The following is a 14,153-nucleotide window of genomic DNA, read 5'->3' as shown; positions in this document are numbered from 1 at the left end:
GGCACAGTAGGTAGAATAATGCCACCACCAAGGATTTTCATATCCTAAACTCCAGGATCTACAAATATGTTATATTACGTGGAAAAGGGAAATAAATGTTTCTAATCAAATGATCCTAAAATAGGGAGGTTTTCCTCGATTATCCAGATGGGCCCAATTCATCATAAGAGTTTTTATAAGTGGAAGAGGAAGATAGAAGAGGAGATTGGAGTGATGAGGTATGAAAAGGACTCAACTCACTGTCACTAGCCTTGAAGATGAGGAACAGAGCTAAGAACCAAAGAATATAATTAGCCTTTAGAAGGTGGAAAACTCAAGGAAACAGAATCCCCCTTAGAACCTCCAGAAAAGAATGGAGTCCTGCCAACACTTTGAGTTTAGCCCAGTGAGACCCATGTCAAACTTCTGACCTACAGAACTAAAAGATAACACATTTATATTGTTTTAAGCCACTAAGTGTGTGACAATTTGTTACAGAAACTCATACAATGGATCAATGAAAACAAACACAATAATGTTCTGGCATGAAGAGTGCTCTAGAAAAAATCCCAAAGCATATTGTGAAAATTCAGATGTCAGGACTTTGTCTTGGAGAGAAGGATTCAGGGATGTCTGCCCAAAAAAGGTGTGGCATTGGTGATGGATGTGGAAGGGTTGATAGGTTGCTGAAGGGGATGGGACAGTCATAAAAGAGACTGGCTTGTTTAGGCAATAATGAAACAAATGGGATATTGTGGATGAGAAGTTGGACATGTGAGGGAATGCGGAGTGAGAGAAGCTGCTACCTCTATGCTTCTCACTGGGAAAATGCTGAAGTGCCCAAGTTATTGTCTGCCCAACTTGGCTGAGGCAAGAATATGGCTTTGTAGAGCTACACCCTGCTACAGCTGTGTTTGTCACTATGCCTCCTCCCCCCATTCTCACCACGAAGTCTACTGAGGGGACCATCCCTAGCACCAGCCCTACAGCAAGGCAGTAATGAAGAGTAAGGAGAGGAGCCAGGAGCGAGATTGCATGCCTTGGGACTCTTAATCCAACTTGGCCCTGGATGTGAGGGTTGGGCTAAAAAGAAAGAACTGGGGAGGGTGTTGAATTGTGGTAGTAATCTTTGTTCCTTCTATAAATTTGTGACCTGGTAATGGGAGAGAGGCATTGGGCCTGGGCCAAGGGATGAGGGTGGGGGCTATTTTGGAATTTAAGACCATCTGGGTGCTCCACTGGCAAACTCTCATCAGTAACAGAATAGAAGACTGGCTCAATACCCAGGAGGAGTACTAGGGGCAGAGGTTTTGGAAAAAAGGGAAAGAAGGGATGTGGCTTGTCTCAATGGGCTAGGGTCACTGCCAATCCTGGCACAGGCCACAAGGAAGAAGGCTTCTCCCTGAGGTGGCTTGTTCCCCTGCTCCTCCCCTTTCCCATTCTTACCCCTATCCTTGGCACCAGGGACTCTGGAAAAAAGGAAAGAAAAAAAGTGGGGAGAAAGCAGCTGGATACAGTCAGGAGCACATCTGGCTTCTTAGCCTGTTTTGTTTCTCACTTCCACCTCCCTGTACATACCTTACTCTTTTTCAGGCTTCTGATAGGAGGACTGTAATGGAACGGGGGGAGGGTGGGGAATCAGAGTTGAGGCTGGTTGGGGTAGGGTGCAGGAAGAAAGTTGTTCAAAATATTAACTGGTCTTGTGAGGTGGCCTCTTGGCTGGAACTTGACCACTTAACTTCTTGTTTTTCCTCCAACTGCCTCTTCCCCTCCCTCTGCTCTGGACTGGAACTGAGCCTGGGAAAGGAAAGAGGAGCAGCAAAGTTGGCTAGGGCCTTTTGTCTGGTTCCCTGTAGGCTTGGGACCAGGACAGCCTTCCTAGGGGAAATGCATATAGTTTTGAGTCAGAGTGTTGCCTCTCAGCACTTCCTCCTCTGGCCACAGCTGGAATAAGACACTCTTAGAAAACCCAAGCTCCTTGCCAGCTGTTCCATGAGCACACCTTGGTCCTGGGGCCCGAGATCTCTCTATGCAGGAGCAATCATGAACTCTGTAGGTGACGGCAATGCTGGCTGCACCACCTGCCCTGCTGCCCAGCCATCTGTTTCTCCCTTCACTGCCAATGTTTGTGGACCATGCAAAACAATCAAGTGAGTGAGCAAAAGCTGATCAAAAAGTGGGGGTTTTGGGGGGTAGAGGATGTGAGTTTTCCAGATTGGAGCTGGCTGGTTGTGCCCTCATCCTTTTCTGCCCTCAAAGACAAACATGGGAGGTACCTCCAGCAAGCTGTCAGGGAGTAGAGGACATTGAAATGTTGATCTGGATAGGTATTTTGACCCACAAATTTGCCTTTCTGTGTTCCTCCCACCTTCTCTCTCCTCTGTATACCTACTCTGTTCTTGCCCCTTTCTGTTCCCAGGCAAGGAACTAATTAAACCCAAAGCGATTTTAGGACACCAAATAGAGACACCCACAGAGGCAGCAGCAATAGCTGCTCATGCTACAGCTGGTGATCTTGGTACTGCTGATGAGTGCCTGGGACCTAATGTCAGGGGAGTTGGAGTAAAAAACCGTCACCGTCAGGTCTGCCGACCCTCCAGTCGGTTTCTCAAGTTAGGCACCTTCTACTCCTTATGGAGGCCTAGGGATCTATAAAGCCCTACAGCTTCTCCTGTCACCACCATATTCACTTGTCCCCTGAACTTAGCTTCTTTTGGTGGCTCTTCTTTTACCCCATTACCCAGTCTATTCCACCTCTGCCTCAAGTTTTCTACGTGATAACAGAAAATTAATAAATGTCCCCATCTTGACCATGTAGTCTTCAGTTGCCTATCTGTGACTTCCCCTGCTGTATAATGTGGCACGGTTGTTCTCTCAGAGTCTCCAGGCATCTCCCAAGAGCCCCTGAAAGATACCTGTTTCCAAGCTAGGCTGTTTTTTTCTCCTGCAATTTCTGCCCCCAGAGAGACTCTGGCTAGTCATTGTGACCACATCGGAGATCTGGCTGTTGTCCTGATTCACAAAGATCGGGGGTGGGGGAACATATTCAGCTTCTTTCCTGGGGTATTGTCCTTTTGGTGCCTGGGCTTCCACATCACTTTTGTGGTCCTCAGCCCCCTCCCTGACCTGGCCAAGGCTGGGAGGGGAGAAGAAGGCAGGAGGACCCAATCCTAGCCCCTGTCATCCCTCTTCTTGGATCAAAGCCAGCTGAGAAGCAGGCTCACTCTTTTCCATGGAGGGCCTAGATGATAAACTTATCCTGAATGTGGGAGACATGTGTCATGAGACCTACATCAGCACTATGCACGCCTCTCCAGGAACCTGCCTCTACAAGCTGATGAAACCATCCCAACCAGGCATCACAGTTTCTCAGTGTCCACCAGCTGAAGAGTTTTTCTTTGACTTCACTCCCAAATAACTTGGCTATGTGCTGCTACTGCACTTGGAAGCTACATTGCCCTGACAATATTTGTCATGATGTCCTAGAAGAGGAATTGACTTTTGGGACCTGGAGGAAGCACTGTGACACCTTGTTAATGGCTCAAACTGAGTGGCAAGGAGACCGAAACTCAGAGCTTTCTGTCTTAGGAGACCTGTAAGAATGCCCACATGGATGAGCACCTTATGCTGAACCCCATCAAGGACCAGGGACTGCTGAATGTTTGGAAACCAAGGACCTGGGTGCTTCTTGACCAACCCTGATCTTCCCTAGGGGCCAAGGGAATAGTGTGTGGCACCATGCTAGACACTCTTATTTCCAAAGGGCCCTGCCAAGTTGTCACAGTAACCACATATTTGGCATGGTTCTTGGTTCCTGAATCTATATACATCCAGGACAATTTGAGTGGATACCCCCAAAAAGGAGGCAAGAAGGGTGGGATTCTAGTTTAGACAGTTTGGGATGGCTGGTAAATGGGGATACTTCTGACATGCCTCTTTGCCCCCCCTCACACACACCCCATTGTCTTTCCCTGATCTCCACACTTTTTGTTGTGTGTGCTATGGTCATATTCTTCCAGGAGATGAAGGTCAAACTAGATTACTTGTTTGCCAACTTCACTCCTATGGGACATGAGGGTGTGGGGGGGAAGCCAGTAGCAGCAGCAGCAGCAGCAGCAGCAGCCAAACAGTAGTCTCATTTACCACAATGCTTTCTACCTGTTCTACCTGGAATGCTCTGTGCCCTTTGGTTTAGAACTGAGCTCTTGGGGCTCCTTGGAGGCTAAGTCAGTTGAGCATGCAACTTTGGCTCAGATCATCATCTCATGGTCTGTCGGTTTGAGCCCCGCATCAGGCTCTGTGCTGACAGCTCAGAGCCTGAAGATCGCTTCAGATTCTGTGCCTCCCTCTCTCTCTCTCTGCCCTTCCCTTGCTCACTCTCTGTCTCTGTCTCTCTCAAAAATAAATAAACATTAAAAAAATAAAGAATAGAACTCTTTGACTGGGCCATTTCCTGCTCTAATTAGCTGTACTTCCTGTGTAGCCTTCTCAACCTAGTCAGTATGTATTTATTCCCTGTGCTGGTGGAATTGGTTGTGGATGATTCGTTGAATGGCAACCTTGTCCCAGCCTAATGCTTTGGACCGTTTTTTCCCTTTATATCCTCAAGCTGGTTCATATCCTAGACTTCCTTGAAAAGTCCTGACCATGAGAATCCTGGTTCATACCTTCCATTCCTCCTGGAAGGAAGTATGTCCCTTTCTCATGATTTGGGTGGCTGAGATCTTATTCTTTGGCTTGCTCTTCATCTATAGGGAACTATTGGGTATGTCCATCCCAGGTCAGGATGAGTCTCACTTTGGGGACATCTTTGCATATCTCTGGTAGACTGTCATAACTCACTACTGTTGGCTATGAAGATTACAACCCCATCTCTGCTCTGGGCCAGCTTACTGCTGTTGTCACAGCCACTGTGGGCATAGGCACCAGTGTCTTTTTGGTGCCCGTTCTCCTGGTCCACTTCCAGCACTATTATGCTATAGCCCTGGCTTGCCAGAAACTAAGGCCCAGTGGGATCTTTTAGTGAGTCAAGAAGGTAAGAATGTAGACTCTAGCCTCGTTTTTTTCCTTTTGTCAGTTTTTGGTTACAGATAAGGATTTCTGGGTTTGGATTTCACAAATATTCTTCCAAGAGTAGTCCCAGGTGATGGCAATCCCTGCTAGTCAGGATCAGCTAACCATGGTCTGAAGGTTAGACTCTTCCCCATCATTGAGGGGACACCTGAAGAAGGGGCTTAGTGGGAAGGCTAGCTAAACCTCAGATTCCCCTTGCCATATTATAGGCCCTTCTCTTAATCCTCTAGTGACCGAAAAGGATAGAGGGTAGTTCTTCCTGGATGGTGTTATATCTCCCTCTCAACAAGTTGTCCCTTCTCATTCCTGTTTCCTAATAAGACCATAGCCTAGGAGGAGGACTTTAGAGTGATGGTAGCAACAGGGTACCAACATCAATCACCTATAGATATCAATAGTGATTGGCTGAGGATATCAATAGCAATTATTTGTGTATATATGACAGAAATTGGTTATGGGTATTGGTGACATTTGGTACCAGCAGTGCCCAGGGATAACCAGATTTATCTGGTTATCAGCATTGCTCTTCATACTGCTTCTGGGACAAATGCTTCTTAGAACCATAAGGAGGTCTTTGAAGATGCTATGATAATCCAAACAGGGGCTGGTCAGCCAGTTCTGAACCCAGAGAAGCATTTCTAACTCCATGACCTCCTCCTCATCCCATTTTTTTCCATTCACTTCTCCCCCTTACTTCCCATCTCTGATTTTTCTCTAATATTTTAGATGTAGTATTAACCATCATCACAATATATTAGTCAATATTAGCCACACCATCCAGTTACAATAACAATACATAGTCACTAATAGTCATGAAATGTCATCGTCACACATTGCATAGACAGGAATGAGGAAATTGTATTTGTTGGCAAGAATAAGCAAGTGACTTCCTCCTCCAGAATTTTTAAAACATATTTTTTAAAATTTTACTCATTTATAATTATCATTTTTTTTAAATTTCCCCGACATTTTTCAGTACCTACAATGGGTCTACTGCTTACGGTTGCTGTTGTTGAATATTCCCACCTTCTCACATCCTCTTCTTCTTTTTCTCCTCTTCTTCCTCCTTCTCCTTCTACTAACTCCATGCTCTTCCGTCCTGGCTTTTTCTGTGATGCCCACCACCATGCACCTCTCTTAGAACTGGCTCCTCGGAAGGAAAAAAGGTGTGACTTCAAGTCAAGCCACTGAGGTATTTGAAGAAGTGTTCTGAAACCAATACTACACTGTATATTAACTAACCTGAATTTAAATAAACAAATTTAAAATGAAAAAGGGCAGAATTTTCAAAAATACATTGTTTTCAAAGAAGACATCCAGATGGCCAACAGACACATTAAAAAATGCTCAAAATCATCATCAAGGAAATATAAATCAAAGCTACAATGAGATATCACCTCACACCTGTCAGAATGGCTAAAATTAACAACATATGAAACCACAGGTGTTTGCAAGGTTGTGGAGGAAAGGGAACAGTCTTGCATTGAAAGGGGAATGCAAACTGGTGCAGCTACTTTAGAAAAGACTATGGACATTCCTCAAAAAGTTAAAAATAGAATTTCCTATGATCCAGCATTTCAACTACTAGGTATTTACCCAAAGGTTAAAAAATATTGATTCAAATGAATACATGCACCTCTATGTTTATAGAAGCATTACCAAAAATAGCCAAAGTATGTAAAGAGCCCAAATGTCAATCAACTGATGAATGGATAAAGAAGAGTTGGTATATACATAGCGGAATATTACTCATCCATAAGAAGAATGAAATCTTGTCATTTACAATGATGTGGATGTAACTAGAGAATATTATGGTAAGCCACACGAGTCACTCAGAGAAAGACAAATACCATGATTTCACTCATACACGGAATTTAAGAAACAAAACAAATGAACTTAGGGGGAAAAAAGAGAAAAGCCAAGAAACAAACTTTTAACTACAGAGAACAAACAGATGGTTACCAGAGGGGAGGTAGGAGGGGGGATCAGTTTAACAGGTAATGGAGATTAAAGAGTGCACTGGTAATAAGCACTGGGTGTTGTAAAAAAGTGTTGGATCACTATCATGTCCATCTGAAACTAAGATTATGGTGTATGTTAACTAACTGGAATTTAAATAAAAGCTTTTAAGAAAGGGGTGCCTGGGTGGCTCAGTCGGTTAGGTGTCCAACTTCAGTTCAGGTCATGATCTCACGGTCTGTGAGTTTGAGCCCCGCATCAGGCTCCAACAGCTCAGAGCCTGGAGCCTGCTTCAAATTCTGTGTCTCCCTCTCTCTATGCACTGCCTGTCCCCATTCTCTGTCTCTCAAAAATGAACAAATGTTAAAAAAAAAAACTTTTAAGAAAGACAAAAAAAAAAAAAAAAAAAGAGGAAGAAGTGCCTGGGACACTGAGACTGCGCTGGGAAGTTGAACTGAACTGTGAGCATAATTCTGTTTACAAAACTTTTAAGTAAAATAAACTTTGAAGTCCATTCTGGGGTCTGTCTGTGTTTTTTTCTGGGAGAGGCTAATGGGCATAAGCAAGGATGGGGTGATATATTAAACTAATGGCAAGATGTGTGGGCAAATAATTTGATAAAGTAAAAAGTAATTTGATATATTAATTGTATATGCTCCTCACAATAAACTATTATCATTCACAAACACCTTGACTAGTAAAGAACCTTTTGTTTGTGGTGGGGATAGGGTGGTGAGGGGAAGGAGACAAGTCCAAGAGTTGAAGAGGAATTGAAGGCTGGCTCTCCTGTTTAGGGCATAGTGATGGAACTCCTGGACCCTTCTCAGGGGTGGCAGGTTGAAGGGAAAGAGGTTTCCATTTAAATGGAAGCACTGAAAGAAGATCAATATTATGGCAAAACACCAAAGACAATCTCTACCTTCTCATGCCTAGAAGATACTGGAACAATTTAGTGCTTTCAGAGACTGATCTAGTCCACTACTTTTATGTTAAAAATGGGAAAAATAAGTTGTAGCAAAGGGAGGGGATTTTCCTAAGGTCATGCTGAAGTAGTGGAAGAGCTGGGAGTTCTGTGACTTCTGAGGAATACTGTATAAATCTTTGTTAACTCAGCAGCATCAGAAATAGATTATTAGAATTTCCAACCAAAATTCAAGAAGACCGTCCCTCATTGCAAGCAACAGTGGTGGTGGCAGTGGAATGAAGGGATGGGTGGTGGGGCTGTGACACTTTAGAGAGTCTTGGAAGCTTGAATGACCAGGGTAGGACCTTAGAGTTGAAAGAACCTTAGGGAATGGCTGGGCTCTATTTGTGTAAGTGAAGAATGTCACAGAACATTATAAAAAGAATCATGTAGAATGTTAGGGCTAGGATAAGCCTGGGAACTCACTAAGTCCAACTCCCTTCCATTTCAAGTGGGAAAACTGAGGCCCAGAGAGAGGCTGGGACTTGACCTGAGTTATATAGTAAGTCAGGAGCAGGAGTAGAGCTGCAACCATGTCTATCACACAAGAAGAAATACTACCTTCCTATGTCTCACTCCTTGTATCTGGGTTGGATGGTCAAACCTTTTAACCAAAAATAAGAGAAGGGGGAGGAGAGTATAGTTTCATGACCTGCCTAGTATTTAATAATAGTATTTAATGATAAAACAATATAGAATGACAGTGATGAAATGGTTTAGTATGTCTTTTTTGGTAGCAAAGCCCTATATCTGAATCTGTCCTCAGCCTCCAGCACAGGATGCCCTGCACGAATGAGTCCACAGAGGGGTGCCTGGGTGGCTCAGTTGGTTAAGCATCCACTTCGGCTCAGGTCATGATCTTGCAGTCTGTGGGTTCGCGTCCAGCTCTGTGCTGACAGCTCAGAGCCTGGAGCCTGCTTCTGATTCTGTGTCTCCTCTTTCTTCCCCTCCCATTCATAGGCCCAGTCTCTCAAAAATAAATAAGTGTTTAAAAAATAATTTAGAAAAAGAATGAGTCCACGGACAGTCCCAAATTTAGTGATACCACAAGACTGAGCCTACAAATTCTCTAGACATTCAGGGTCTCTCCTGAATAGAGAGCACTCCCCAGTACTTATTATCCTTTTCTTGATTTGGGTTCTTCCACACTAAGGCCATACTGGGTCATCTACCCAGGCATGAATTTCTCTACTCTGAGGAGGGCAGGGGGTACACATGGACGCTGGAAAACACTTTAATTTGAGAAGTTCTTGCCATATTTAAGAACAATTCTTTTCCTCACATGTGAAAATTCTCAGCCATGGAACTAACTCATTCTCACACACACCCTCACAGCACAGCCATACTGTACTCTCAAAACTTCATCCACATCTCCCCAAGTATACCTACTTTACCCATGACAGATACTCCACTGACCATGCTCTCTGCAGACCTGGAAATCCTCTTGTTATTAGTGGCTGGTAAGGAAGGTGTACTCTCCCAGAACATACTCCTCTCTGTATCCCTCTTATTAAGAAGTGGCCAGGAGGTTTGTAGGCCAACCCTAGTTTTTGTATCTGACCATATCTCATGAAGCACCCAGTTGTCTTCTGCTTTCCACTCCTGCCTCAGCAAATCAAGCCTAGTTGGTCCTGCAGTTTCAGGTCAGATCTATAGAGGGCAGCCACTGCTAATTTATGAGAAATTCTGGACATGGCCTCCTACCCTCTTCACTTAATTTTCAGTGCTTGTAACATGTTAGAACTACAGGCTATTAGAATCAGAGGATGTGTGTAAATATTTGAACTCCCTCATGATACAAATGGGGAAATTGAAGCCCAGAGAATTTATAAGACCAGTCTAAACTGAGAAAATAATTCACTCTATGACAATTAGAGCTAGAACTCAGATTTCCTGAATCTCAGAATTCTTGAAATCCAAATACTTCATTTTATAGTTGCCAAAACTGAGGCCCAGTGAAGAACTTGTCTGAGGTCATGCAGTTATTGTGACAAAGCTAGTATGTGAATCCAGGTAGTCTAAATCCTAGTCCAGGACTCTTGAAAGATAATTTTACACATCTAAATCATTCTGTATATTACAAACAGGAAAGGCTCATAGAGGGAATGCAATTTGACTGAAATCACAGAGTAAATTAGTTACAGTCAAAGCTAGAGCCCATAGCTGGCTATAAAACTGAGACTGAACAGAAATTGGGGATTCTGACTTCTAGTCCCTCAGAAACCCCAGTGGCTTGAGGACTTGGTATCTCAGAATTAAATAAGAGAGTAGGGAATGCTGCCCTTGCTTAAGCTGACTAGTGCCTAGGAAGCTAGAATCTGGACAGTGTATATTTGGGGTCTCTGTTCACCCCTGTTCTGGTGCCCCTTCACAGAAAAATCACATAACAAAAGGTTCAACTGATTTCTCCCCTTTCAAGGTCCCCAGTTTTGAGAGTAAGAAGATGACTCATAGTTGCTGCTGAGAACATAATTGCTAGCTGGGACATCACTATAACACCCAACCATCACATTTGCAGAGCACTGTTTTGTTTTTGTCAAAGCTCTTTCTTATCTTTTCTTTTTAAAAAATTACTACTGCTCCAAGCCCCAGGGGGCCAGATGAGAAAGATACTATTAATCCTTTTATAAAGAAGAAACTGATTTATGGGAGTTGGTAAAGGGGGAGTTTTGACTGGGCAATCAGTGTCTTGACCCATTGATTTTCAAGTTTCTAGAGTGTTCTATGTATATATCCAGAGCCCCAGAGGAGTCAGCAGTGTCCCTCAAGTGTCCTGATGTCAGCTCCCTCCCTCATTTATTTATCACTGACTTTGGGACAGACACTGTATTAGGCTTTCATTGGAGACAAAAGAGACCTGGACCCTCTCCTCAAATGTTCACAATCTGGATATCTATTGAGTCTCCACCAACCTATTACTATACTCAACATTCTTTCTCTTAGAAAAATACTCTGAAAAGTGTCTTTAAACTGATGGTGTTGAATCACTCTTATAATTTTTTTTTTTCCAGAGCACTTGGTTAGGAATCAGGATACCAACATTCTGTTTCCAGGTCTTGTATTACTTCACTGTGGAGTAGTGGCCCATTCCTTTCATGTCTGTGGTCCTCAGTTTTCACCTTTGTAAAATTATGGGGCACAGGAGATGGAAGAGGGAGTATATGGTTGTTAAAAACCTCTGGCTCAGACCATCTAGGAGATGAAGATCCTTTGTGATCTGTGAGCAATGCTCTGTCTTTGGGTGAAAGGCTAGAGGGTAAAAGCCAGCTGGCCCTGCTTCATCCTGCTGCCTTCCTCCTTAGTTCTGTGAGCCCTTCCCTAGGGACTGCATGGGGGATTTGATCTTCCTGAGGCCTTCATAGGGACCTCATTTTTTACTTCTACTCACCAGCAGCACTCATGAAGCATCAAAGCTATTTTGAGTTGGGAGCTATTCAGCCAGATTCACTTCCTGGGGATGGGGGTGGGGCAGAGAGAGTGAAAGAATCAGAGACAGAGAGATGCAGAAAAAAAGAGAAACAAAGAGGGAGGAAGAGAGAATGCCAGAGAGGGAGAAGATGGGGAGAAAACAGAAAGAGGGACAAAGAGAGAAACAAAAATATAAAACATATATATATATATATATATATATATATATAGAGAGAGAGAGAGAGAGAGAGAGAGACAAGAAGAGACAGAGAAGCCATAGAAAGAGGGTGAGACAGAAGAAAGAAGGAAATGGAAGAGATGAGAGAGAGAATGAGAATGATAGTGGACCTACCTAGTCTCTGAAGCCCTCATGAGAGAAGCTGCATAAAATCATGCATCTTGTAGTAATAGAACATAAATGGAAGGATACTTCAAAAGTTAAGAACAGAGAGGGATTGAGAATTTCTCATAGTCACACAGCAAGTTAGTGGCAGTGCCAGGATTCAAACCCTTGACTAAAGTAGGATAGCTCAAAAGAGAGTCCAGAGGCTTGGGCTTTGTCAGTCTGTCTTTACATAATTGTAGGCAATACAGTAGCACAAGTAGAGTGCCACCACATTGTCTGCCCCAAAAGAAGCACTAGAATCAGGGAATTCTATATTTTTCTTCCACCGGCTCTTCTCTGAGGACCTAGACACACATACCTGTGAACCATGAATGGGGTTGTTTCATTTTAAACTACAATGCTTTTGGGAGATTGCAAGAAGACTTCATGTAGGAGATAACTTTAGGGTGGGGACATGAAGGATGAAAATATAAAAAAAAATAATGGAAAAGATGTAGTCAATCTTCTAAAAATTTCAAAGAACCCAGAAAATTTTAATGTGGGTAAGACTTTTTTTAATGTTTATTTCTTTATTTTGAGAGAAAGAGAGAGAGAGAGCGAGAACAGGGGAGGGACAAAAAAGAGAGGGAGACAGAGAATCCTAAGCAGGTTCCACACAGTCAGCACAGAGCCCAATGTGGGGCTCAAAATCATAAACCATGAGCTCATGACCTGGGCCCAAACCAAGAGTTGGACGCTTAAGTGATTGAACCACCCAGGCGCCCTGGTAAGATTTTTTAAAAATAATTTTAGTTTAGTTCTCTGGACTCAGACCTAGTTTGCATCGACATGGTTAAGTGCACCAAGAAGGTCAGAATCATCAGTAAATACGGGACCTGTTATGATGCCTTCCTCAGAAAAATGGTGAAGATTGAAATAAGCCAGCATGCCAACTACACTTGCATCTTCTGGGGCAAAACCAAGATGAAACGATGAGCTGTGGGGACTAGCATTGTAGTTCCTGCATGAAAACCATAGCTGGTGGTACCTGGACCTACAACACCACTTCTGCTGTCATGGTCATTGGAAGAATGAAGAAGTTGAAAGACCAGTAGAAGCTTCACCATTTGAAACTTTGCCAGCCTATAATGAATGGGTTAAATAGTTTATTTTTTAATGTTTATTTTTTTCATTTTTTATATGAAATTTATTGTCAAATTGGTTTCCATACAACACCAAGTGCTCATCCCAAAAGCAGCCCTCCTCAATACCCATCAACCACCCTCCCCTCCCTCCCACACCCCATCAACCCTCAGTTTGTTCTCAGTTTTTAAGAGTCTCTTATGCTTTGGCTCTCTCCCTCTCTAACCCCTTTTTTTTTTCTTCCCCTCCCCCATGGACTTCTGTTAAGTTTCTCAGGATCCACATAAGAGTGAAAACATATGGTAACTGTATTTGTATGACTTATTTCACTTAGCATAACACTCTTCAGTTCCATCCACGTTGCTTCTAAAGGCCATATTTCATTCTTTCTCATTGCCACGTAGTATTCCATTGTGTATATAAACCACAATTTCTTTATCCATTCGTCACTTGATGGACATTTAGGCTCTTTCCATAATTTGGGTATTGTTGAAAGTGCTGCTATAAACATTGGGGTACAAGTGCCCCTATGCATCAGCACTCCTGTATCCCTTGGGTAAGCTCCTAGCAGTGCTACTGCTGGGTCATAGGGTAGGTATATTTTTAATTTTTTGAGGAACCACCACACTGTTTTCCAGAGTGGCTGCACCAGTTTGCATTCCCACCAATAGTACAAGAGGGTTCCTGTTGCTCCACATCCTCTCCAGCATCTATAGTCTCCTGATTTGTTCATTTTAGCCATTCTGACCGGAGTGAGGTGGTATCTGAGTGTGGTTTTGATTTGTATTTCCCTGATGAGGAGGGATGTTGAGCATCTTTTCATGTGCCTGCTGGCCATCTGGATGTCTTCTGTAGAGAAGTGTCTATTCACGTCTTCTGCCCATGTCTTCACTGGATTATTTGTTTTTCGGGTGGGGAGATCCGTGAACTCTTTACAGATTTTGGATACTAGCTCTTTGTCCAATATGTCATTTGCAAATATCTTTTCCAATTCCGTTGATTGCCTTTTAGTTTTGTTGATTGTTTCCTTTGCAGTGCAGAAGCTTTTTATCTTTATGAGGTCCTAATACTTCATTTGCTTTGAATTCCCTTGCCTTTGGGGATGTTTCAAGTAAGAAATTGCTACGGCTGAGGTCAGAGAGGTCTTTTCCTGCTTTCTCCTCTAGGGTTTTGATGGTTTCCTGTCTCACATTCAGGTCCTTTATCCATTTTGAGTTTATTTTTGTGAATGGTGTCAGAAAGTGGTCTAGTTTCAATCTTCTGCATGTTGCTGTCCAGTTCTCCCAGCACCATTTGTTAAAG

At 43.2% G+C, this 14,153-nt stretch overlaps 1 pseudogene; it reads left to right on the top strand.

Annotated features, from left to right (window-relative positions):
- The first annotated feature begins 12,557 nt into the window (after positions 1-12,557).
- LOC109260869 (60S ribosomal protein L37a-like) lies at positions 12,558-12,823 on the top strand (annotated as a pseudogene).
- The last annotated feature ends 1,330 nt before the right edge of the window (positions 12,824-14,153 follow it).

Source organism: Panthera pardus, unplaced genomic scaffold (genome assembly GCF_024362965.1).
Source record: "Panthera pardus isolate Hobbes unplaced genomic scaffold, ASM2436296v1 HiC_scaffold_27, whole genome shotgun sequence".
Classification (NCBI taxonomy): Eukaryota; Metazoa; Chordata; class Mammalia; order Carnivora; family Felidae; genus Panthera; species Panthera pardus.
The sequence above is the reverse complement of the archived record's forward strand: the minus strand, read 5'-3'. Positions and strand labels throughout refer to the sequence as shown.